General features: G+C 44.1%; 1 protein-coding gene across 2 annotated transcripts in view; it reads right to left on the reverse strand.

Moving 5' to 3' along the window:
* The window catches only part of LOC121007769 (cytoplasmic FMR1-interacting protein 2), a 117,339-nt gene that overhangs the window by 86,822 nt on the left and 5,232 nt on the right, over nucleotides 1-25,285 (reverse strand). Inside the window, exons 1-2 of one of the 2 annotated variants that reach the window (XM_040439964.1) lie at nucleotides 11,397-11,466; nucleotides 3,444-3,514 (exon numbers count right to left, since the gene is read on the reverse strand). The gene's annotated coding sequence lies outside the window, so the exon portion shown is untranslated. Of the gene's footprint in view, nucleotides 1-3,443; nucleotides 3,515-11,396; nucleotides 11,467-25,285 lie in introns of those variants that run through there. The other variant, XM_040439973.1, reaches the window with a different exon arrangement.

Below are 25,285 nucleotides of genomic sequence, written 5' to 3' on the forward strand. Positions count from 1 at the left end.
TGCTCTACAATAGATGGTAATGATATGATCCTGCCTACGATATGCCATAATGGCTGAGCAGCCTGACAGGAAAACTCACCAATGTGCAAGTGCCAGAGTGCATCCCCTAGGCAGCTCTGCAACTGTTGCCAACCAGTCCTGCTCACATTCTAGGACAAGTTGCTGGTGGCCATTTTAAATAATTTACAGAGAGCCCCTTTAAGGCTAGGGCTGCTCGCCAGCTTGTGGCCACACAGGATTAAGGTGGCAAATGTTGAGCTGATTGTGAGGAGCAGTTGTAAAGAAATCTAGCAGCTATGAATTTTTACCGACTGTCATGTTGTGGTTGCAGCAACTTGTGGGTCACAGCATAACCCCATTCACTCATCATTAATCGCGAAGCAGTAACACAACATTGTGTCTTCATGGCATCATGTGGCCTTAGCATAAGAGCCTACATTGGGTGTATACATTGGAAAAATCTCCGTAGTATAAGCCAAACATGTCCATAGGGCCTCTGTTCACCTGATTGAGGCCACAAGAGTACGATTTTGGCCTCTGTCAGGCTGTTATACTGTTTTTCTGGCACAAGACTGTGCATCAAATTCAGGGATCTCAAGTCTCCCTGAAGTTCAGGGAGTCTCCCGCTATTAGATAGTGGCTCCCTGACACCCGCATGTGAGACAATATATCCCGGAAAGATTACTGATAGCAGAGCAGAGAGATAAGAGAAGTGACAGGACAGAGTTTAGATTACAGGTTGAATTAACCCTTTAGGGTAAAATTGGCTTCTCAAGGAGATATAGATGTTAAAGGCATCCCTTCTTCTGTCTCATTCAGTAGCTATATAACTATTGAGAGAGATGTATTTTTTTTAAATACATTTACACATTTAACCCTCCATTTTAATTATATTATTTACCCCAGTGTTAAATCCCCCCCCCCCGATGCTTGTTTTTTTCCTACAGTGGGGTAGATAATTACACACAGGGTTCACTTGTCAGCTGTCAGCTCAGCGAATGAACCGATTCATGTGAAAGATCCGAACTTCCCATCTCTAGTTTACTCACAGTAAACCTTTCCGGCAACCTGTAGCAGTGTCCCCTTCTTGGCGCGTGCGAACAGTGCAAGAAGAAGCCGATGCCAGCAGTCCGCAACGGCGCATCAGGCTGAGCCTGTGCGCACGCGCAGGATCTCAAAGCGGGAGGAGGGGGAGGGAGGGAGAAGCGGCACTAAGGAGTAGAAGGCGGCGCTGGGCACGAACGGCGATGCGTGCGGCCGGGCACCATGCATCCACAGACCTCCCCTGCTTGGGCACCTTAATTCAATGATTGACAGGTTAGTAAAACCTGTTTTTCCGCAGAATAAAGCCGCAAATAGCTTTTATAAGGCCACCTTAGAAATCAGAATGCTACCCTGGACATGAGCATATGTTTAGCTCACAGGGCTTATAGGTGGTGACAGAATCCCTTTAATCATACACATAAATATAATAATTTGGGGCAGGGTAATGAGCCCAGTCCTCCACACCATAGAGCAAAGTGTGCAGATACTGCATATGTTTGGAAAATGTAATAAAAAGTTTGTGAAAGAAAAAAAAAAGAAAACCTCCCTGAAATGAGAAGTGCACGTCCCTGAAATGAGTTTTTGCAGGTTGGGATGTCTGCAAATTTGACCGCTATATTTTCCTAATATGTGACAGTCTATACCTGTGGTGTGGTCTAATCTGTCACAAACATGCGCCACATTTTTAAAGCATGCAACATCTTATCAGAACACATCAGAAATCTGTCAAACATCTTGAAAGGATTTTGTATAGTGCATGCTCAAAAATCACATATTTGTCACCAGTTCACTAATGCCACGATTATTTCCAAACTAGGACCTGTAGGGTAGGTGGTACAAAAGGCCACTATGGGGGAGATCTATTAGCGCATCGTCTGGTAGGCCGTGGGCCACAATGAAATGTACAGCAGCTGAGAGCTGTCATAGATTTCTGTTTTTATTTGCGTTTTGTCAGGCCCGCGAGCCCAACCCACTCCCCATCATGAAGAGGGAGGTGCAGAAAGGCCACTTGTGACAGATTTTGTTGCGTTTAAAAGTGGCGTTTAAAAAGTCACAAACACAATACGCCAGTCTTGATCTCCCTGCCCCACGTTCTTAAAGCAGCCCATGACTTTGCCAGTCAGACCACAGAAGCTGAACATTGCTGATCTGCATTTTGTGAAGCAGATATAATGAAATTACTCACACGTGGTTATGCAATAGTGATGAACGCCAATCATGGGCTCATACAGTCAAGAACGCTACAATAACAAACCACATCTACATGTCTGACAAACAAGGGAAAACCCTCACATCATCAGGGGCTGAGAATTGTATACCTACCAACACAGGTACAATGGTACCACTATGTGAGGAAATGAAGCCTTCAATGGTCCAAGCAGCTCGGCTTAATACATAATAGTCCTCTTGTATATGGCAGAACTATATGCACTAAAGATTTACAAAGGCACACATAGTCCTTGTAGTTCTGAATACCGTCACATGGTGCCTCCATCTTGTTCTTTATTACAAGGATATTCTGCCTTCAGGAATGTACCTCAAAGCTCCTGGGCCCCAATCCAGCATATGTAACCTCCACCTACCATAAACCAGTAATAATGCTGTCTCCTTATGTGGCAGAGAGGCCCTCAAAAGTTTCAGAGCCCAATAGTCATGTACTCACTAGAAGCAATACACCATCTGATTTATTGTGCCACCAAAAAGTCTAGGGGCCCTGCATTTTACCTGAGTTGTACGGATCCATAATATGCCCATGAGGCTTCAGATGAAACCATGATGTAGTAACATACAGTAATGACTGACACAAATGCAGAGTGGGCAAAGATGGATGACTAGAGTGTCAGTGTCTTTGCCCTTATATTAAAAATAGAGAAGGTTGAACAGAGCTCCATGTGGATTTAGGAGGCTTCAGACTGATACTGATGGCTGATAAAATACCATACAAATCCTGTACAACCACTTTAACTACACGAAATCTACAACACACGAGCACCATCAGTGCTTCTTCTTATTACACATGTAGACATAATCTTTGCACCCCCTCAGTTTTAGCAGGGAATCTGACAGATACCCTAAAATAAAAGGATCACTGTAGTATTTTTCAAGAGTAGCCATATCTGCAGTTTTCTTTCTCCAAACAGCTGACCTGACGCATGGTCTTATACAACAATCTTCAAGATTATTCCCATAAACAGCTCAGACATGACTAAGCTTCATCCCCCTGGTACAGGGGAATAATGCCGCTGTGTGTGGGGTCCTCTCAGTGAAAGGCATTCGTTCATGTTACCATGGCAACATACTTAAAATAAGGTTCACATGAAGCTCTCAGAGTCAGCACATATACATTCTACTTATACACATACTAAAATAAGCAACAGTGACTACTGAATACACCTTACCTGAAGAAATGGTGATGTATAGAGGTTTTTAAATTTCACGTCTCTTCACGAGTGACGGATCATCAATTTTTCTAAAAAAGAGAAAAGAATGGAGTAGTCTGTTACAAGTCACACACAGAAGGATACATTCACACATTCACAAAGCATATTGGAAACTGCTATATTTTAGAATTCTTCTTCCTTCCTTTCCTCTATTCCCCCACTCACTCCTTCCTCTCTTTTTCCTTTCTTTTTTTTCTCTTATAGCTAACCTAGCAACCTATGCTGAGGAGGGAAGAACTGAAGTACCACCCCATATCTAGAAAACAGGGATCCCCCGATGGGTGTTCATCAAACTTATCCCACCAAGAAGAAGTAGAGAAGCGACTCCACAATTCTCGTAGATTTCAGTGGATAAGTTCACTATGTCTCCTTTGTGTAGCTGCTATGTAGGGCAAGGTAGGAGCCAAGTTCCTAAGGTAGGATAGATGCCTTCACCAACTTTAACGCATTCCTGTGTACCTTCTGTAAAAGTATGTATAGTGGTCATCTTTTTTGGATATCAACAACACATTATAGTGAAGCACAAGTGCTTTTTCAGTGGGTGACCATTGTGACACAGTGAGGGGTTGTGTCTGGCAAGGCAGGTATTTTCCTCCCAGCATGCACTGCTGGCCTGGTTTCCAGCCAGGTGAGGTCAAATACCGGACTGGAGTTTAAGTGCCGATCCGGGTTTTGGCAGCACCTGGCTATCCTTAAATAGGCAGCTGGGCTCAGCAGAGAGGTCTCTGTTTTTGGGATCTGAGGCCTGTGCTGAGCTGGAGAGCTGAGAGACGCACGCTGGGGAAACAGGCCCCCTAAAGCCTGCTGTGGACTACTGGAGGCAGAACTGCCAGCAAGGTGACTTGTGTTATATGAACTTTCCATTGTGTGTGAATTAGCACCAAGACTGCAAAGTTACGTGCTGTTTTGTGCAATTGCCTCAAGTGTGAATAAACACTGACGTTTTGAGTTAAGAACTTGTATTTTGCTTCTGTACTGCGCCCGCTCACCCTATCTACCAGAACGAAACCCCACACCATACAAAAGTATTGAAGGTGGAAATTCTGGAGGCATACATAAACACGTGCTACCAGCATCTCTTCTACACTATGGCGAGTGAGGTCCATGAATCACCATAGGAGAGGAAAAACGGAGTATTGTCACCTGCTGGATACAGACCCCTAACAATCATATATAGTTTATATTTCGTAGTGGTCTTTTGTAGGAAATCCTTGCAAGAGCATTACATCCTGCAGAGATTTCCAGAAGATTCATGCTAAATAAATCAAGGAAGGCAGAGACTTTGGACCAGACCTGCTAGAAGATGGTAGGCGATCATGGAAATGGCTATCAACAGGAATACTAACTTTGGTTTGCTAGGGGGCGTAAACAGGGAAAAGAGCCTGCAGATATTGACCCTGGTCAGATTACAGTCCCAGAGTTTCGAAACAACAGCGGTAACCATTAAATTTAACTGAGTGTCATGAAAGATGTTTTATTCTGACAAGGCCCAGTATGTACAATGGGATATTTGAATGTATCATTTGCATTGGATTAGCTTCTTTCACTAACACATATCAATGAAAGTAATTTATTCAGCATTCAAAGATCCATAGACTGCAACCATGAATGGAAGCCTTCAAGAAAATCAAGTCGACAAGACCTTCAGAGAGTCTAAAACCGAGCAGTGTGCGTACTCTACAAGCCAGTGAATAGGCCGTATGATTTTTATACAGTAAAGTGCTGTGATGGCTAACCTCCGGCAATCCAGCTGCGGTGAAACTACAACTCCCAAGATGCACACTTGCTTGGCTGTTCTCACAACTCCATAGAAATGAATGGAGCATGCTGGGAGTCGTAGTTTCACCACAGCTGGAGTGCTGGTATAGTGTATCATTGTGCATGGGGCCCTGGGTATAAAGCTGCATCCTGCTTGCCATTTTTAGAGGTAAGTTAGACCATATGATAAATAATGCTGTCATATAGCGCCAAAATAATACTTCTTTAAAGTGAAATTGTCTTTTTATAAAGCTCACAGAAAGTATCTACACTGCTCAAGCGGAGTCCACCAGAACCTAAGTACGCTCAGCTAAACACTTCTGCCCCTTCATTTTAGCAATCAGTGGGGGTTTCAGCACCTGGATCCTACCGATCAAAACATCTGATATATCGCTATGAGAAGTTCTGTCAAATGATAGCTAGCCTTTAAAGGGAACCTGTCACCTGGTTTGAGCATATTAAAGTGTTACTGCTGCCATGTACAATAAAATACCTTATTTCTTGCTGTAGTTTTCATTTTTTGTTCCATGGTTTCATTAGCGACAAAATCCACTTTTTATGTTATGCAAATAAGTGTCCAAGGTGCCCAGAGGGGCGTTATTATCATAGGCGTGCGCACGGGGCGTAACGGGTGTGCCTGGGCACACCCTAATCAAGCCAACTCGAGGTTCTGTCAGGGCCGGGAAGCGTTGACATCGCTATACTCCCCTCTTCCTTCCTGGTCCTCGGCGCGCCACTGTGAAGGCTGCGCACAGTGTGAGGCCGCGCTGTGACCTCACACTATGCGCGCCCACACAGCAGACTTTACAAGATAGTGCGGGTCTGTATGTATGCATGCAGAGTGTATATGTGTATATAATATATACATAAACGCGCGCGGCGTGTGTGTTTGTGCTTTAGGGTGCACATTCTAATGCAATAGGCTGCTCACGCCTATGGTTATTATCCTTATCTGGAGCCCAGTAACTCCCCCGTACAGTGCCCAGCCCGCCTTCCTTTAGAGCCCAAGCACGCCTCTTCCAGCATAAGTAACTGTCCACACCCAAACTCTTTGCTGCCGCCCCACCTCCGCTATGTGAGATCTCACGCAGGCGCAGTACCGTGGACTGCCTGCGCGATGTAGAAGCTCCTGAGGGCAACAGCTTCAAATGTTTCACTGGGCATGCGCCGAGCCCAGTGACAAATTTAAAGCTATCCGTGGCAGTCCGTGGTACTGCACCTGCATGAGATTTCACCGAGTGGACGCAAGGAATCTGTTGGCGTAGTTATATCCAAATAATAACATAGCGGGGGGGGCGGCGGCGGCAAATAGTTTGGGTGTGTGCAGTTACTTATGCTGGAAGAGGCGTGCTTGGGCTCTACAGGAAGGCGGGCTGGGCACTGTACGGGGGAGTTCCTGGGCTCCAGAGAAGGATAATAACGCCCCTCTGGGCACCTTGGACACTCATTTGCATAACATAAAAAGTGGATTTTATCGCTAATGAAACCATGAAACAAAAAATGAAGACTACAGCAAGAAATAAGGTATTTTATTGTACATGGCAGTAGTAACACCTTAATATGCTCTAACCAGGTGACAGATTCCCTTTAAAAAGACCATATAATACGAACGTGGTTACTAATGATACATACTCAGAATCGGTCACAGTCAGTAGTGGGGTACAGGATCAGTATTGCTCCCTCTAATATCTTTATTGATGATCTTGTATACAGCTACAGATGGATCTGGATAGATTGGGCAGAGAAGTGGCAGATGGGGTTTAACACTGATAAATATAAGGTTATGCACATGGGAAGGAAAATACATAAATGCACGTGACAAGAACACAGTTCTACCACTTTACAAATCACTAGTCAGACCGCACATGGAGAATGGTGGACAGTTTTGGGTATCAATGCATGAGAAAGACAGCACAGCTTCAAAGGGGTTCAAAGACGTGTAACTAAAGTAATAAATGGAATGGGTGGACTACATTACCCAGAAAAAAAGGGTTGTTTAGCTTAGAAAACAAATGACTGAGGGGAGATCTAATAACTATGTGTAAATATATCAGGGTTCAATACAGAGATCTCGCCCATGATCTCCCGTGGCTCCTGCTAGCAGCTGGTTGGTGGGGGTGATGGGTGTCGGATCCCCCCTTCTGACACTGATGACCTATCCTGTGTATAAATATATCAGAGGTCAATACAGAGAAATCTTCCATGATCTATTTATTCCCAGAACTGTGACGAGGGGACATCCTCTGCGTCTGGAGGAAAGAAGGTTTGTACACAAACATAGAAGAGGATTCTTTACGGTAAGAGCAGTGAGACTATGGAACTCTCTGCCTGAGGAGGTGGTGATGGTGAATTAACTAAGACTTCAAGAGAGGCCTGGATGAACAAATGGGGAAAACTGTCAAATAAGCCAGTTTTCCTTTGCACTGGTTTTGATAAATCTCCCCCTATAACTTGAAATATTGGCGGAGAGTTATCAAAAGTAGTGTAAAGGAAAAATGTTAGTTGGCCATAGCAATCAATCAGATTCCACCTTTCATTTTCCAAAGGAGCTCTGAAGGTGGAGTCTGATTGGTTGCTATGGGCAACTATGCCAATTTTTGCTTTGCACCAGTTTTGATAAATCCCCAACCCCCTAACCCCACCCACTACTAGATTCCACTAAAAGATTACTGGAGATGGGTTATTGATTGGAAAATGATCTACTACCTTAACCTTGGGGTTTTGCCTTCCTCTGGATCAACTTTGCAGGATAATAGCAGGGATCTCAAGTCTCCCGGAGGTTCAGGGAGTCTCCTGCTATTAGATAGCGGCTCCCTGACGCCCGCATGTGAAACAATATATCCCAGAAAGGTTTACTCGCAGTAAACTTTCCCGGCAACCTGTAGCAGTGTCCCCTTCTCGGCGTGTGCGCACAGTGCAAGAAGAAGCCGATGCCAGCAGTCCGCAACGGCGCATCAGGCTGAGCCTGTGCGCACGCGCGGGATCTCAAAGCGGGAGGAGCGGGAGAGGCGGCACTGAGGAGTAGAAGGCGGCGCTGGGCACGAACGGCGATGCGTGCGGCCGGGCACCATGCATCCACAGACCTCCCCTGCTTGGGCACCTTAATTCAATGATTGACAGGTTAGTAAAACCTGTTTTTCCGCAGGATCAAGCCACAAATAGCTTTTATAAGGCCACCTTAGAAATCAGAATGCTACCCTGGACATTTAGCTCACAGGGCTTATAGGTGCAAAAAGGAAGGAGAGACCGGCACTCGCGATGATGATGAATGTTGCGTTTATTCAGTCACATATTAAAGAACATAGTGACGCGTTTCAGCACACACACGTGCTTTCTTCAGACTGAAGAAAGCACCTGTGTGTGCTGAAACACGTCACTATGTTCTTTAATATGTGACTGAATAAACGCAACATTCATCATCATCGCGAGTGCCGGTCTCTCCTTCCTTTTTGCAAGTATTGGGACGCCTCCCCATTGACTCGTGCACCGCATCTATTCCAGCAGTGCCGACCCTTTTCTACATAAGGGCTTATAGGTGGTGACAGAATCCCTTTAATCATATACATAAATATGATAATTTGGGGCAGGGTAATCAGCCCAGTCCTCCACACCATAGAGCAAAGTGTGCAGATACTGCATATGTCTGGAAAATGTAATAAAAAGTTTGTGAGAGAAAAAAAAAAGAAAACCTCCCTGAAATGAGTTTTTGCAGGTTGGGATGTCTGTAATAGTCTGAACTGGATGGACGTATGTCTTCTTTCAGCCTAACAAACCAAAGAGATGGAGCCAATGGATACTACCCACTTCAGCACCCACTCAAATCAGCCCTGCCACTGTCTGACTTGTCCAACATGGAAAAGGTCTGAACTACAGTTATCAATATACTGGGCCTCCTTCTAGAATGCTTGGATTCTCCATTTTCCGGTGCAGCATCTGTATGTGAAAGGCCTGCAGCCAGTCTGGGTGCAGTGTCTCATCCTGGCAGTGTGTAGGGTTGTGCACTTTTTAGGCCAGTTTCACACAAGTGTATTCAGTGCGGGAAACATGTCCATGTGGGAGAAGTTTTTCCCAGACTCAACACTGCTCCTCCGAAGTGAACTCGCAGCATCATAATGATTTTTGATGCTGTGAATTCCCATCTAACTGCAGGCCTACTAAATTGTACTAATAGCAGCATGTGACTACAGTAGGCCTTTTTGTGTTTTCTTACATTGCAGCCTTAAGTTCAATGTTTTGTTAATCTGAATTTCATGTGATGGATCAGAACACAATAGTCTAAGGGTACTTTCACACTTCACACGCAGCAGAGTGATCCAGCAAGCAGTTCCCTCACCGGCAATCTGCATGCAAACAGACAGCATTTGTGGATGGATGCGGATCCGTCTTACAAATGCATTGCAAGAACGGATCATGTCATCCGGAGAAACGGATCCGGTATATATTTTTTTCACATTTTTACCGGATCCGGCATTGCGGTATTTTTAATGCCAGATCTAGTACTAATACATTTTAATGTAAATTAATACCGGATCCAGCATTTCGGCAACTGATCCGGAATTTTGAAAGGAGATAATACTGCAGCAAGCTGTGGTATTTCCTCCGTCCAAAACGCCGTTCAGTGACTGAACTGAAGACATCCTGATGCCACCTGAACGTATTTCTCTCCATTCAGAATACATGGGGATGAAACGGATCAGTTCTTTTCCGGTATTGAGCCCCTATGACGGAACTCAGTGCCGGAAAAGAAAAACGCTAGTGTAAAAGTACCCTAAGTTGGTGAAGTAAAATGAGAAAAATATATAAATGAAACTATTCTTTAGAAATAGAAAACAGAAAATTGGCATGTGCGTATGTATTCACCCCCTTTATTAAGAAACCCATAAAAAGCTCTGGTGCAACCAATTACCTTCAAAAGTCACATATTTAGTTAAGTGATGTCCACCTGTGTGCAGTCTAAGTGTCACATGATCTGTTATTACTTTTACACACCTATTTTGAAAGGCCCCAGAGGCTGCAACACCTAAGCAAGAGGCATCACTAACCAAACACTGCAGTGGAAGACAAAGGAACTCTCCAAACAAGTAAGGGACAATGTTGTTGAGAAGTACAAGTCAGGGTTAGGTTATAAAAATATCAAAATCTTTGATGACGGAGAAGCAGCAGCGGCACATGGGGGGCTGCTTATGATATTGGATAACGCCTTTAAGATTGCTAACCACGTCCACTTTCCCATCCACATTTCAAATGTAGAGTGAGTGGTGTAAAACTGCAAAAAGTCACAAAATGTTTGAGCAAGTGAGTGCAAAAAGTTGCAAAAGCCTTTTTTTGTGACTTTTTGAAACCAGAATTCTGGAGTGAAGAGATGACAAATCAGGGCCATTGGATTTATGTTGTCCAAACCTGCCAAATTCGTCAGGAACGGCGAATTATCTAAAGTGTATAGAAGCCTCTCCCCCAACAGCAGATTTCTACATGCCTGATCCTTTTATTAGTAAATGGGGGCTGAACTGCAGTAATTCTTTGCATCCGCTACACAGTAAAAAGAGCTTTCTGCTTTATAGACTGTATTAGTTCTGGTCCCCCGACTCCTGCTAGCAGTTGATCAGTGGGGTGCTGTGCATCGGCCCCCCACCTAAGGATAGGACATAACTATCTAAGTCCTGGAAAGGACTAATGCACCTTATATTTAGTGCAGCCATTGCTGTATATGGGTGCACTAAATGTGCATCCCACCATTGTAAAATCATGTATATGACAGTAGTACCTGGCTGCATCGGGAGCCATTCTCCAGCTCTGCTCAATGCTGTCCGAGACCCTTAAAGCATCAGCATGATTGCTTTATAGGACACTGTATCCATGTACCGCAATACCTCCAGGTACCCCCTCTATCATAGCCTGTACACAGATCGCCTCCACATTTCAGTATCCGTTGTGCCCCATTTTAAACGTACACCCACTGACTTAGAACTATATAATGCTGCAGTGACTATCTGAAAGTGTATTTAGTAATGCAATTCTGGCAGTTTTCTACATACATAATAATACGCAATGCAAAGTATAGTAAAAAAGACATAAAAGGAATGTCAGGAAATCAGCCATAAGGGCCTTCCCCCATATCAGCATTGCAGAATGGCACCCCACTTGTGTGATTACCTCTCTGGGTGGCGAGCAGGAACCCGGCTGCTGTGGGAGGATGTGTTCAGGCTCAGATGCTGCGGATGTGACTGTGTAAAGAGATCAGTCAGCTCAGCTCAGCTAAGCCCGGCCCTTCCTGTGCAAGCACCTGCTGCACAGCCCATCACAATACTGAGCCCACGGCTGGGGGAATACAGGCGGCTACAAAGGGTGGCAAACAATGAGGACAGAGACACAGAATGGGCAAGCACTGGACTGGTACACAGAGCGTAAGGGTGCTAAGCAAACAAGAATCTAGATACGGAAGGCTGCACACATAAAAGGCATCTGCATCCAGATGATGAGCAGAACCTGCCCTGGTGCACAGATAGCAAGGAAGCAAATGATAGACCAACAAGTAATTGGTACATAAGTAGTATTAAGCTAGACAAGCAGCAAACACTCCCCTAGCACCAAATAATGATAATTATAGTACCCAGAAACTAGCCCGATTCACATATAAAATAAGGCCAGGTGGTAAGTATATGTCGTACTGGCACCAGTGACGTCAAGTTCACATATAAAACTATGCAAGATGAAGGTGCAAAGAGAATAAAGATTTGAATGATAAGCAGACACTAAACTGGAACATATAGAATACTAAAAAATGCTGCATACATACAGTAATACTGGCATAAGATACCAATGACTTGGACCTGTGACGGCTAACCTCCAGCACTCCAGTTGTGGTAAAACTACAACTCCCAGGATGCCCACTTGCTAGGTTGTTCTCAGAACTCCCTAGAAATGAATGGAGCATGCTGGGAGTGGTAGTTTCACCACAGTTGGAGTGCCGGAGGTTAGCCAATAGCCATCACTGACTACCAGAAGTGTACCGATGCATGCACAGTCGCTGCTCTGGTAGGGGAGTGCTTGTTTAGCATCAGGGACAGCCCCTCACAGGTGAAGAACTCTTGGTGATGAGACGAATCCATTCATACGTATCATCTCTATTCCCATACCATGCACTGGCTTGGCACATGTAAGAGGGTTGAAAATGCCCACACCCCTTTTACATAAATACGTATCCTTTCTCAACTACTGGTCTTTATTTTGCGACATGCTGTGAACAAGTATTTGCCCTATACCCAGTTTCTTCTATTTGTCACACTTGAATGTTTCAGATCTTTAAACTACTTTTAATTTTAGACAAAGACAACCCAAGAAACACAAACGGTTCATTTAATGAAGATAAAGATGTATTCAAAACCTATATCACCCATGTGAAACTGGTTGTGCCACCCTTGCCGGAAACAACTGCAATCAAATGCTTGCGATAACTTGGGATGAGTCTTCTACATCACCATGAAGGAAGTCTAACCCAACTATATTGGAGGGCTTTCAAGCATGAACTGCTCATTTAACCACTTGCCACAACATTACAATGAGATCCAAGTCGGGCCTTTGACATGGCCGTTTCAAAACCTTAATTTTGTTTCTGTATTTCCTTGTGCTTTGGATCATTGTCCTGCTACATTACCCAACTAGGCTTGAACTTTAGGTCACAAACTGACGGGCGGACATTCTCCTTCAGTATTTCTGACAGCAGAATTCATAGTTCCATAAATTATGATAAGCCGTCCAGGTCCTGCAGAAGTAAAGCAGCCCAGATCATCACACTACAGCCACCATGTTTGACTGTTGGTATGATGTTTTTATGATGTTCCGAAATGCGACGTTAGCTTTACGCCAGATGTAACGAAACCCATGTCTTCCAAAAAGTTCCACCTTCGACTTCAGTCCAAAGGATATCATCTCAAAAGTCTTGGGTGTCATCTATTTGTAATTGTTAGACAAGCCTTTACATTCTTTTTGGTCAGCAGTGGTTTGCAAATTGCAGCTTTTTCATTGATGCCATTTTTGACCAATGTCTTTCTTATTGTGGAATCCTGTACGTTGACCTTAACTGAGGCCTTCATCTGGGCTCTTTTGTGACCTCCTGGATAAGTCGTCCATGTTCTTTTCGTGAAAGGTTCACCACTGTTTCAAGTTTTCTGCATCTTTGGATAGTGGCTCTTACTGTGGTTCACTGAAGTCCCAGAACCTTAGCAATAATAGATTTGTAACCCTTTCCAGACTGGTAATTTTCAATGATTCTGTATTTGAATCTTTTTAGACCACGGCATCATGGGCTTCTTTTTGAAACCTACTAGACTGCTTCACATTGCCAAACAGGTTCTGTTGAAGTGATGTTTGGATTCAACAGGTCTGGCAGTAATAATGACTGGTTGTGGCTAGTGAAATTGTACCCAGCTTTCAATTGAATTTGGTTAACTGGTGGATTTAATAGCTAAGAAGGCAGTTACTTTTTAACATAGGGCTGAACAGAATTTTTCCTTCAATTAATGAAATCATCATTTAAAAATGTCCTTTTATGCTTACTTGGGTTATTTGAGCAATTCCCCAAAAGGCTTTAAAGGGTTTCTATCACTTTGTTTCATATAATTAGCTGTCAGACACTAGCGATCCGCTAGTGTCTGCTCTAACAAACCATCCTAATATAATAGGTTTTGGGGCAGCCGTTTCGCTAAAAAAAGAACTTATATCGATATGCTAATGAGCCTCTAGGTGCTATGGGGGCGTCATTAGCACCTAGAGGCTCGGTCTACCTTCACAAAATGCCGCCGCCCAGCGCGTCCCTCCAGCCCGCCCATCTCCTCCGGAATGCGATCCTCCCTGTGAGCGTATGTATTCGGCGCATGCGCAGTGAATGTCTGACCGCTTCCCTGCTCAGACATCTCCACTGCGCCTGCGCCGATGACGTCATAGTGCTCCGAGGAACAGGCGCAGTGGAGATGTCTGAGCAGGGAAGCGGTCAGACATTCACTGTGCATGCGCCGAATACAGACGCGCACGGGGAGGATTGCATTCCGGAGGAGATGGGCGGGCTGGAGGGACGCGCTGGGCGGCGGCAGTTTGTGAAGGTAGACCGAGCCTCTAGGTGCTAATGACGCCCCCATAGCACCTAGAGGCTCATTAGCATATCGATATAAGTTCTTTTTTTTGCGAAACGGCTGCCCCAAAACCTATTATATTAGGATGGTTTGTTAAAGCAGACACTAGCGGATCGCTAGTGTCTGACAGCTAAATATGTCAAACGAAGTGGTAGAAACCCTTTAAAATAAAAAACAATTGTATACTACTGCCTTTTTCTCCTAAGAAGTGCTCTGTCCTGCCATTGTGGTCCTTTTCACTGTCCTCAGTGGTGTACGGTATTGTTGAGCGAATTAAACTTTGGATCCCAAAAACTTTGTTTGAATGTACAGTATTCAAATGTATGGGCTCAGGTGAGGAAATTCGTTATCACCAAAGTCTCGATTTTAGAACCTGAAAACCATTTTAAAACTTGGATCTAAAGTCAGCTTCGGTATCAAGGTTTAAAAATCAAATGCCGAAGTTATTCACTGAAGTCTTGCAAGACTTAGGTGATAACGAATTTCACCTCGCTGGAGGCCATACATTTTAATGCTGTAAGGAGACGGGTCTCCCTACAGCATTAAAATAACGTTTTGAGAGAATCGACTTCAGATCTTGGATCCGAAGCTCAATTCGCTCAACACTAGTGTACAGTGTACAGCATGAGACTGCTGAGGACAGTGATTGGCTGCAGTGGTCACTGCATGAAATCGCTAAAATCTGTAAATAAACAGCGGGAGAAACACCAGACCTGTAGCGCCGGAGGAAGAGGTGAGTATGCAGACAATTTTTTTTTTTTTTTACAGCATGTAGGGGCATTAGTTATGGATAGACCAGTTAAAAAGAGTTTGATGATCTGAAACATTCAAGCATGACACATATGCAAAAACAAAACAAAATGGGAAGGGGCAAAGACTTTTTCACAGCACTGTCTAGTGATTCACTGTGTTATGCTATGTATGATATGCCATCTACTGTGCATTATGTTGCTGTGAGATGGTATACTCAAGTAATGTATTCACCACCGTAGGTTAAACACCCAGAGTATTTATGCCATGTTAAAGACGTATACTTTGAATAGTGACTTCATAGGTAGCCTATGAAACGGAGATAATGACACCCGTGTGAGATAGATAGATATATAGATATATATACACTGCTCAAAAAAATAAAGGGAACACAAAAATAACACATCCTAGATCTGAGTTAATTAAATATTCTTCTGAAATACTTTGTTCTTTACATAGTTGTAAAATGTGCTGACAACAAAATCACACAAAAATAAAAAAATGGAAATCAAATTTTTAAACCCATGGAGGTCTGGATTTGGAGTCACACTCAAAATTAAAGTGGAAAAACACACTACAGGCTGATCCAACTTTGATGTAATTTCCTTAAAACAAGTCAAAATGAGGCTCAGTAGTGTGTGTGGCCTCCACGTGCCTGTATGACCTCCTTACAATGCCTGTGCATGCTCCTGATGAGGTGGCAGACGGTCTCCTGAGGGATCTCCTCCCAGACCTGGACTAAAGCATCTGCCAACTCCTGGACAGCCTGTGGTGTGTGGCTCAGTAGTGTGTGTGGCCTCCACGTGTTGGTGGATAGAGCGAGACTGGATGTCCCAGATGTGCTCAATTGGATTCAGGTCTGGGGAACGGGCGGGCCAGTCCATAGCATGAATACCTTCGTCTTGCAGGAACTGCTTACACACTCCAGCCACATGAGGTCTAGCATTGTCTTGCATTAGGAGGAACCCAGGGCCAACCGCACCAGCATATGGTCTCACAAGGGGTCTGAGGATCTCATCTCGGTACCTAATGGCAGTCAGGCTACCTCTGGAGAGGACATGGAGGGCTGTGCGGCCCTCCAAAGAAATGCCACCCCACACCATTACTGACCCAATGCCAAACCGGTCATGCTGGAGGATGTTGCAGGCAGCAGAACGTTCTCCACGGCGTCTCCAGACTCTGTCACGTCTGTCAAATGTGCTCAGTGTGAACCTGCTTTCATCTGTGAAGAGCACAGGGCGCCAGTTGTGAATTTGCCAATCTTGGTGTTCTCTGGCAAATGCCAAACGTCCTGCACGGTGTTGGGCTGTTAGCACAACCCCCACCTGTGGAAGTCGGGCCCTCATATCACCCTCATGGAGTCTGTTTCTGACCGTTTGAGCAGACACATGCACATTTGTGGCCTGCTGGAGGTCATTTTGCAGGGCTCTGGCAGTGCTCCTCCTGTTCCTCCTTGCACAAAGGCGGAGGTAGCAGTCCTGCTGCTGGGTTGTTGCCCTCCTACAGCCTCCTCCACGTCTCCTGATGTACTGGCCTGTCTCCTGGTAGCGCCTCCATGCTCTGGACACTACGCTGACAGACACAGCAAACCTTCTTGCCACAGCTCGCATTGATGTGCCATCCTGGATAAGCTGCACTACCTGAGCCACTTGTGTGGGTTGTAGACTCTGTCTCATGCTACCACTAGAGTGAAAGCACCGCCAGCATTCAAAAGTGACCAAAACATCAGCCAGGAAGCATAGGAACTGAGAAGAGGTCTGTGGTCACCACCTGCAGAACCACTCCTTTATTGGGGGTGTCTTGCTAATTGCCTATAATTTCCACCTGTTGTCTATCCCATTTGCACAACAGCATGTGAAATTGATTGTCACTCAGTGTTGCTTCCTAAGTGGACAGTTTGATTTCACAGAAGTGTGATTGACTTGGAGTTACATTGTGTTGTTTAAGTGTTCCCTTTATTTTTTTGAGCAGTGTATATATATACAGTACAGACCAAAAGTTTGGACACACCTTCTCATTCAAAGAGTTTTCTTTATTTTCATGACTATGAAGGCATCAAAACTATGAATTAACACATGTGGAATTATATACATAACAAACAAGTGTGAAACAACTGAAAATATGTCATATTCTAGGTTCTTCAAAGTAGCCACCTATTGCTTGGATTACTGCTTTCCACACTCTTGGCATTCTCTTGATGAGCTTCAAGAGGTAGTCCCCTGAAATGGTCTTCCAACAGTCTTGAAGGAGTTCCCAGAGATGCTTAGCACTTGTTGGCCCTTTTGCCTTCACTCTGCGGTCCAGCTCACCCCAAAACATCTCGATTGCGTTCAGGTCTGGTGACTGTGGAGGCCAGGTCATCTGGAGCAGCACCCCATCACTCTCCTTCATGGTCAAATAGCCCTTACTTTCAAAGTTTTCCCAATTTTTTGGCTGACTGACTGACCTTCATTTCTTAAAGTAATGATGGCCACTTGTTTTTCTTTACTTAGCTGCTTTTTTCTTGCCATAATATAAATTCTAATAGTCTATTCAGTAGGACTTTCAGCTGTGTATTCACCTGACTTCTCCTCAACGCAACTGATGGTCCCAACCCCATTTATAAGGCAAGAAATCCCACTTATTAAACCTGACAGGGCACACCTGTGAAGTGAAAACCATTTCAGGGGACTACCTCTTGAAGCTCATCAAGAGAATGCCAAGAGTGTGCAAAGCAGTAATCAAAGCAAAAGGTGGCTACTTTGAAGAACCTAGAATCTGAAATATTTTCAGTTGTTTCACACTTGTTTGTTATGTATATAATTCCACATGTGTTAATTCATAGTTTTGATGCCTTCAGTGTGAATCTACAATTTTCATAGTCATGAAAATAAAGAAAACTCTTTGAATGAGAAGGTGTGTCCAAACTTTTGGTCTGTACTGTATATATATGATTTAAGTATATTACTATACAGAGAGGAAGTTGATGGATGCTGCAAATGCCTTCAGTGTGAATCTACAATTTTCATAGTCATGAAAATAAAGAAAACTCTTTGAATGAGAAGGTGTGTCCAAACTTTTGGTCTGTACTGTATATATATGATTTATGGTGAATTTATGGTGAAAAAAAATAGTTCCCACCTCTCCTGTGTTCTCCCCTGTCCTTGTACTATAATCAGTGTTAAGCAGGGTGTTCTAGTGATGATAGATAATCAGTTCCAACCTCTCCTGTGTTCTCCCCTGTCCTTGTACTATAATCAGTGTTAAGCAGGGTGTTCTAGTGGTGATAGATAATCAGTTCTCACCTCTCCTGTGTTTTTCCCTGTCCTTATACTAGTGTTAAGCAGGGTGTTCTAGTGGTGATAGATAATCAGTTCTCACCTCTCCTGTGTTTTTCCCTGTCCTTATACTAGTGTTAAGCAGGGTGTTCTAGTGATGATAGATAATCAGTTCTCACCTCTCCTGTGTTCTCTCCTGTCCTTATACTAGTGATAAGCAGAGTCTCATCACTGAGAACAGCAAGTTTTCCCCTCTCCTCCCCAGGCACATGCTGTGATCTGTTCTTATGGAAAGATGCTAATAAAGTGGTATCGTTTGAACCAATGGAACTTTGAGTAGTAATCATTTGACTCACTATATTATGCTGCTTTGACTAGTGGACCTGCATTTTTTAAAGAAATGAGCTGTGTCTGAATGAGGTGTAGCAGGAAAAACTGATATCTATTGAATCATCTGTGCTACTAAAAGGTAACAGGACTGTTTAGTGGTGATGTGTCTCTAGGGGACATGTCACCTCTGAAGCCAGTCATTGGCTGCAGCGGAGCAGATGATCATGCCGTAAAGGAAGTAAATAAGCCGCGGACTGAAATATAAACACATGGGAGCCAGTGCGCAGGACGAGAGCAAGTATGAATCTTCCCATAGCGGAGACAGGCTGTGGGCACCTGTGAAACGTTACTTATTCCTAGCGAGCACTGAATATGGCAGATACACTTTTTACATGTCTCTTTATTCCCATTTAGACCTGCACATCATACTCTGCTATTCCAGGACTAACATATACACTCACCTAAATAATTATTAGGAACACCTGTTCTATTTCTCATTAATGCAATTATCTAGTCAACCAATCACATGGCAGTTGCTTCAATGCATTTAGGGATTTGGTCCTGGTCAAGACAATCTCCTGAACTCCAAACTAAATGTCAGAATGGGAAAGAAAGGTGATTTAAGCAATTTTGAGCGTGGCATGGTTGTTGGTGCATGACAGGCCGGTCTGAGTATTTCACAATCTGCTCAGTTACTGGGATTTTCACGCACAACCCTTTCTAGGGTTTACAAAGAATGTTGTGAAAAGGGAAAAACATCCAGTATGCGGCAGTCCTGTGGGCGAATATGCCTTGTTGATGCTAGAGGTCATAGGAGAATGGGCCGACTGATTTAAGCTGATAGAAGAGCAACGTTGACTGAAATAACCACTCATTACAACCGAGGTATGCAGCAAAGCATTTGTGAAGCCACAACACGCACAACCTTGAGGCGGATGGGCAACAACAGCAGAAGACCCCACCGGGTACCACTCATCTCCACTACAAATAGGAAAAAGAGGCTACAATTTGCACAAGCTCACCAAAATTGGACTGTTGAAGACTGGAAAAATGTTGCCTGGTCTGATGAGTCTGGATTTCTGTTGAGACATTCAAATGGTAGAGTCCGAATTTGGCGTAAACAGAATGAGAACATGTATCCATCATGCCTTGTTACCACTGTGCAGGCTGGTGGTGGTGGTGTAATGGCGTTGGGGATGTTTTCTGGGCACACTTTAGGCCCCTTAGTGCCAATTGGGCATCGTTTAAATGCCACAGGCTACCTGAGCATTGTTTCTGACCATGTCCATCCCTTCATGACCACCATGTACCCATCCTCTGATGGCTACTTCCAGCAGGATAATGCACCATGTCACAAAGCTCGAATCATTTCAAATTGGTTTCTTGAACATTACAATGAGTTTACTGTACTAAAATGGCCCCCACAGTCACCAGATCTCAACCCAATAGAGCATCTTTGGGATGTGGTGGAACGGAAGCTTCGTGCCCTGGATGTGCATCCCTCAAATCTCCATCAACTGCAAGATGCTATCCTAACAATATGGGCCAACATTTCTAAAGAATGCTATCAGCACCTTGTGGAATCAATGCCACGTAGAATTAAGGCAGTTCTGAAGGCAAAAGGGGGTCCAACACCGTATTAGTTTGGTGTTCCTAATAATTCTTTAGGTGAGTGTATAGCTTTCCTTACTTTTTGTGAGGACAAATTGATAGATTTCTTACAAGCTATTAACCACCTCCGGACCGCTGTACGCACAGACGCGTCCTGGAGGTGGTTGATTCATTCCTCCTGGACGCGCCGGCGCGTCCTCTCGCGAGACGCGAGATTTCCTGTGAACGCGCGCACACAGGCGCGCGCGCTCACAGGAACGGAAGGTAAGAGAGTTGATCTCCAGCCTGCCAGCGGCGATCGTTCGCTGGCAGGCTGGAGATGTGTTTTTTTTAACCCCTAACAGGTATATTAGACGCTGTTTTGATAACAGCGTCTAATATACCTGCTACCTGGTCCTCTGGTGGTCCCATTTGTTTGGATCGACCACCAGAGGACACAGGTAGCTCAGTAAAGTCCCACCAAGCACCACTACACTACACTACACCCCCCCCCCGTCACTTATTAACCCCTTATTAGCCCCTGATCACCCCTAATCACCCCTGATCACCCCATATAGACTCCCTGATCACCCCCCTGTCATTGATTACCCCCCTGTCATTGATCAACCCCCTGTAAAGCTCCATTCAGATGTCCGCATGATTTTTACGGATCCACTGATAGATGGATCGGATCCGCAAAACGCATCCGGACGTCTGAATGAAGCCTTACAGGGGCATGATCAATGACTGTGGTTATCACCCCATATAGACTCCCTGATCACCCCCCTGTCATTGATTACCCCCCTGTAAAGCTCCATTCAGACGTCCGCATGATTTTTACGGATCCACTGATAGATGGATCGGATCCGCAAAACGCATCCGGACGTCTGAATGAAGCCTTACAGGGGCATGATCAATGACTGTGGTGATCACCCCATATAGACTCCCTGATCACCCCCCTGTAAAGCTCCATTCAGATGTCCGCATGATTTTTACGGATCCACTGATAGATGGATCGGATCCGCAAAACGCATCCGGACGTCTGAATGAAGCCTTACAGGGGCATGATCAATGACTGTGGTTATCACCCCATATAGACTCCCTGATCACCCCCCTGTCATTGATTACCCCCCTGTAAAGCTCCATTCAGACGTCCGCATGATTTTTACGGATCCACTGATAGATGGATCGGATCCGCAAAACGCATCCGGACGTCTGAATGAAGCCTTACAGGGGCATGATCAATGACTGTGGTGATCACCCCATATAGACTCCCTGATCACCCCCCTGTCATTGATTACCCCCCTGTCATTGATCACCCCCCTGTAAAGCTCCATTCAGACGTCCGCATGATTTTTACGGATCCACTGATGGATGGATCGGATCCGCAAAACGCATCCGGACGTCTGAATGAAGCCTTACAGGGGCATGATCAATGACTGTGGTGATCACCCCATATAGACTCCCTGATCACCCCCCTGTCATTGATCACCACCCCTGTCATTGATCACCACCCCTGTCATTGATCACCACCCCTGTCATTGATCACCCCCCTGTCATTGATCACCCCCCTGTCATTGATCACCCCCCTGTCATTGATCACCCCCCTGTCATTGATCACCCCCCTGTCATTGATCACCCCCCTGTCATTGATCACCCCCCTGTCATTGATCACCCCCCCTGTCATTGATCACCCCCCTGTCATTGATCACCCCCCTGTCATTGATCACCCCCCTGTCATTGATCAACCCCCTGTCATTGATCAACCCCCCTGTCATTGATCACCCCCCTGTCATTGATCACCCCCCTGTAAGGCTCCATTCAGACATTTTTTTGGCCCAAGTTAGCGGAATTATTATTTTTTTTTCTTACAAAGTCTCATATTCCACTAACTTGTGACAAAAAATAAAATCTCACATGAACTCACCATACCCCTCACGGAATCCAAATGCGTAAAATTTTTTAGACATTTATATTCCAGACTTCTTCTCACGCTTTAGGGCCCCTAGAATGCCAGGGCAGTATAAATACCCCACATGTGACCCCATTTCGGAAAGAAGACACCCCCAGGTATTCCGTGAGGGGCATATTGAGTCCATGAAAGATTGAAATTTTTGTCCCAAGTTAGCGGAACGGGAGACTTTGTGAGAAAAAAATAAAAAATATAAATTTCCGCTAACTTGTGCCAAAAAAAAAAAAATTCTATGAACTCGCCATGCCCCTCATTGAATACCTTGGGGTGTCTTCTTTCCAAAATGGGGTCACATGTGGGGTATTTATACTGCCCTGGCATTCTAGGGGCCCCAAAGCGTGAGAAGAAGTCTGGTATCCAAATGTCTAAAAATGCCCTCCTAAAAGGAATTTGGGCCCCTTTGCGCATCTAGGCTGCAAAAAAGTGTCACACATCTGGTATCGCCGTACTCAGGAGAAGTTGAGGAATGTGTTTTGGGGTGTCTTTTTACATATACCCATGCTGGGTGAGATAAATATCTTGGTCAAATGCCAACTTTGTATAAAAAAATGGGAAAAGTTGTCTTTTGCCAAGATATTTCTCTCACCCAGCATGGGTATATGTAAAAAGACACCCCAAAACACATTCCCCAACTTCTCCCGAGTACGGAGATACCAGATGTGTGACACTTTTTTGCAGCCTAGGTGGGCAAAGGGGCCCATATTCCAAAGAGCACCTTTCGGATTTCACTGGTCATTTACCTACTTACCACACATTAGGGCCCCTGGAAAATGCCAGGGCAGTATAACTACCCCACAAGTGACCCCATTTTGGAAAGAAGACACCCCAAGGTATTCCGTGAGGGGCATGGCGAGTTCCTAGAATTTTTTATTTTTTGTCACAAGTTAGTGGAAAATGATGATTTTTTTTTTTTTTTTTTTTTCATACAAAGTCTCATATTCCACTAACTTGTGACAAAAAATAAAAACTTCCATGAACTTACTATGCCCATCAGCGAATACCTTGGGGTCTATTCTTTCCAAAATGGGGTCACTTGTGGGGTAGGTATAATGCCCTGGTATTTTAGGGGCCCAAATGTGTGGTAAGGAGTTTGAAATCAAATTCTATAAAAAATGACCAGTGAAATCCGAAAGGTGCTCTTTGGAATATGGGCCCCTTTGCCCACCTAGGCTGCAAAAAAGTGTCACACATCTGGTATCTCCGTACTCAGGAGAAGGTGGGGAATGTGTTTTGGGGTGTCATTTTACATATACCCATGCTGGGTGAGATAAATATCTTGGTCAAATGCCAACTTTGTATAAAAAAATGGGAAAAGTTGTCTTTTGCCAAGATATTTCTCTCACCCAGCATGGGTATATGTAAAAAGACACCCCAAAACACATTCCCCAACTTCTCCTGAGTACGGAGATACCACATGTGTGGCACTTTTTTGCAGCCTAGGTGGGCAAAGGGGCCCATATTCCAAAGAGCACCTTTTGGATTTCACTGGTCATTTACCTACTTACCACACATTAGGGCCCCTGGAAAATGCCAGGGCAGTATAACTACCCCACAAGTGACCCCATTTTGGAAAGAAGACACCCCAAGGTATTCCGTGAGGGGCATGGCGAGTTCCTAGAATTTTTTATTTTTTGTCACAAGTTAGTGGAAAATGATGATTTTTTTTATATATTTTTTTTTTCATACAAAGTCTCATATTCCACTAACTTGTGACAAAAAATAAAAACTTCCATGAACTCACTATGCCCATCAGCGAATACCTTGGGGTCTCTTCTTTCCAAAATGGGGTCACTTGTGGGGTAGTTATACTGCCCTGGCATTCTAGGGGCCCAAATGTGTGGTAAGGAGTTTGAAATCAAATTCTGTAAAAAATGACCAGTGAAATCCGAAAGGTGCTCTTTGGAATATGGGCCCCTTTGCCCACCTAGGCTGCAAAAAAGTGTCACACATCTGGTATCTCCGTATTCAGGAGAAGTTGGGGAATGTGTTTTGGGGTGTCTTTTTACATATACCCATGCTGGGTGAGAGAAATATCTTGGCAAAAGACAACTTTTCCCATTTTTTTATACAAAGTTGGCATTTGACCAAGATATTTATCTCACCCAGCATGGGTATATGTAAAAAGACACCCCAAAACACATTCCCCAACTTCTACTGAATACGGAGATACCAGATGTGTGACACTTTTTTGCAGCCTAGGTGGGCAAAGGGGCCCACATTCCAAAGAGCACCTTTCGGATTTCACTGGTCAGTTTTTACAGAATTTGATTTCAAACTCCTTACCACACATTTGGGCCCCTAGAATGCCAGGGCAGTATAACTACCCCACAAGTGACCCCATTTTGGAAAGAAGAGACCCCAAGGTATTTCGTGATGGGCATAGTGAGTTCATGGAAGTTTTTATTTTTTGTCACAAGTTAGTGGAATATGAGACTTTGTAAGAAAAAAAAAAAAAAAAAAAAAATCATCATTTTCCGCTAACTTGTGACAAAAAATAAAAAGTTCTATGAACTCACTATCCCCATCAGCGAATACCTTAGGGTGTGTACTTTCCGAAATGGGGTCATTTGTGGGGTGTTTGTACTGTCTGGGCATTGTAGAACCTCAGGAAACATGACAGGTGCTCAGAAAGTCAGAGCTGCTTCAAAAAGCGGAAATTCACATTTTTGTACCATAGTTTGTAAACGCTATAACTTTTACCCAAACCATTTTTTTTTTTACCCAAACATTTTTTTTTTTATCAAAGACATGTAGAACAATAAATTTAGAGCAAAATTTATATATGGATGTCATTTTTTTTGCAAAATTTTACAACTGAAAGTGAAAAATGTCATTTTTTTGCAAAAAAATCGTTAAATTTCGATTAATAACAAAAAAAGTAAAAATGTCAGCAGCAATGAAATACCACCAAATGAAAGCTCTATTAGTGAGAAGAAAAGGAGGTAAAATTCATTTGGGTGGTAAGTTGCATGACCGAGCAATAAACGGTGAAAGTAGTGTAGGTCAGAAGTGTAA

This window comes from Bufo bufo, chromosome 1, assembly GCF_905171765.1.
Source record: "Bufo bufo chromosome 1, aBufBuf1.1, whole genome shotgun sequence".
Taxonomy (NCBI): domain Eukaryota; kingdom Metazoa; phylum Chordata; class Amphibia; order Anura; family Bufonidae; genus Bufo; species Bufo bufo.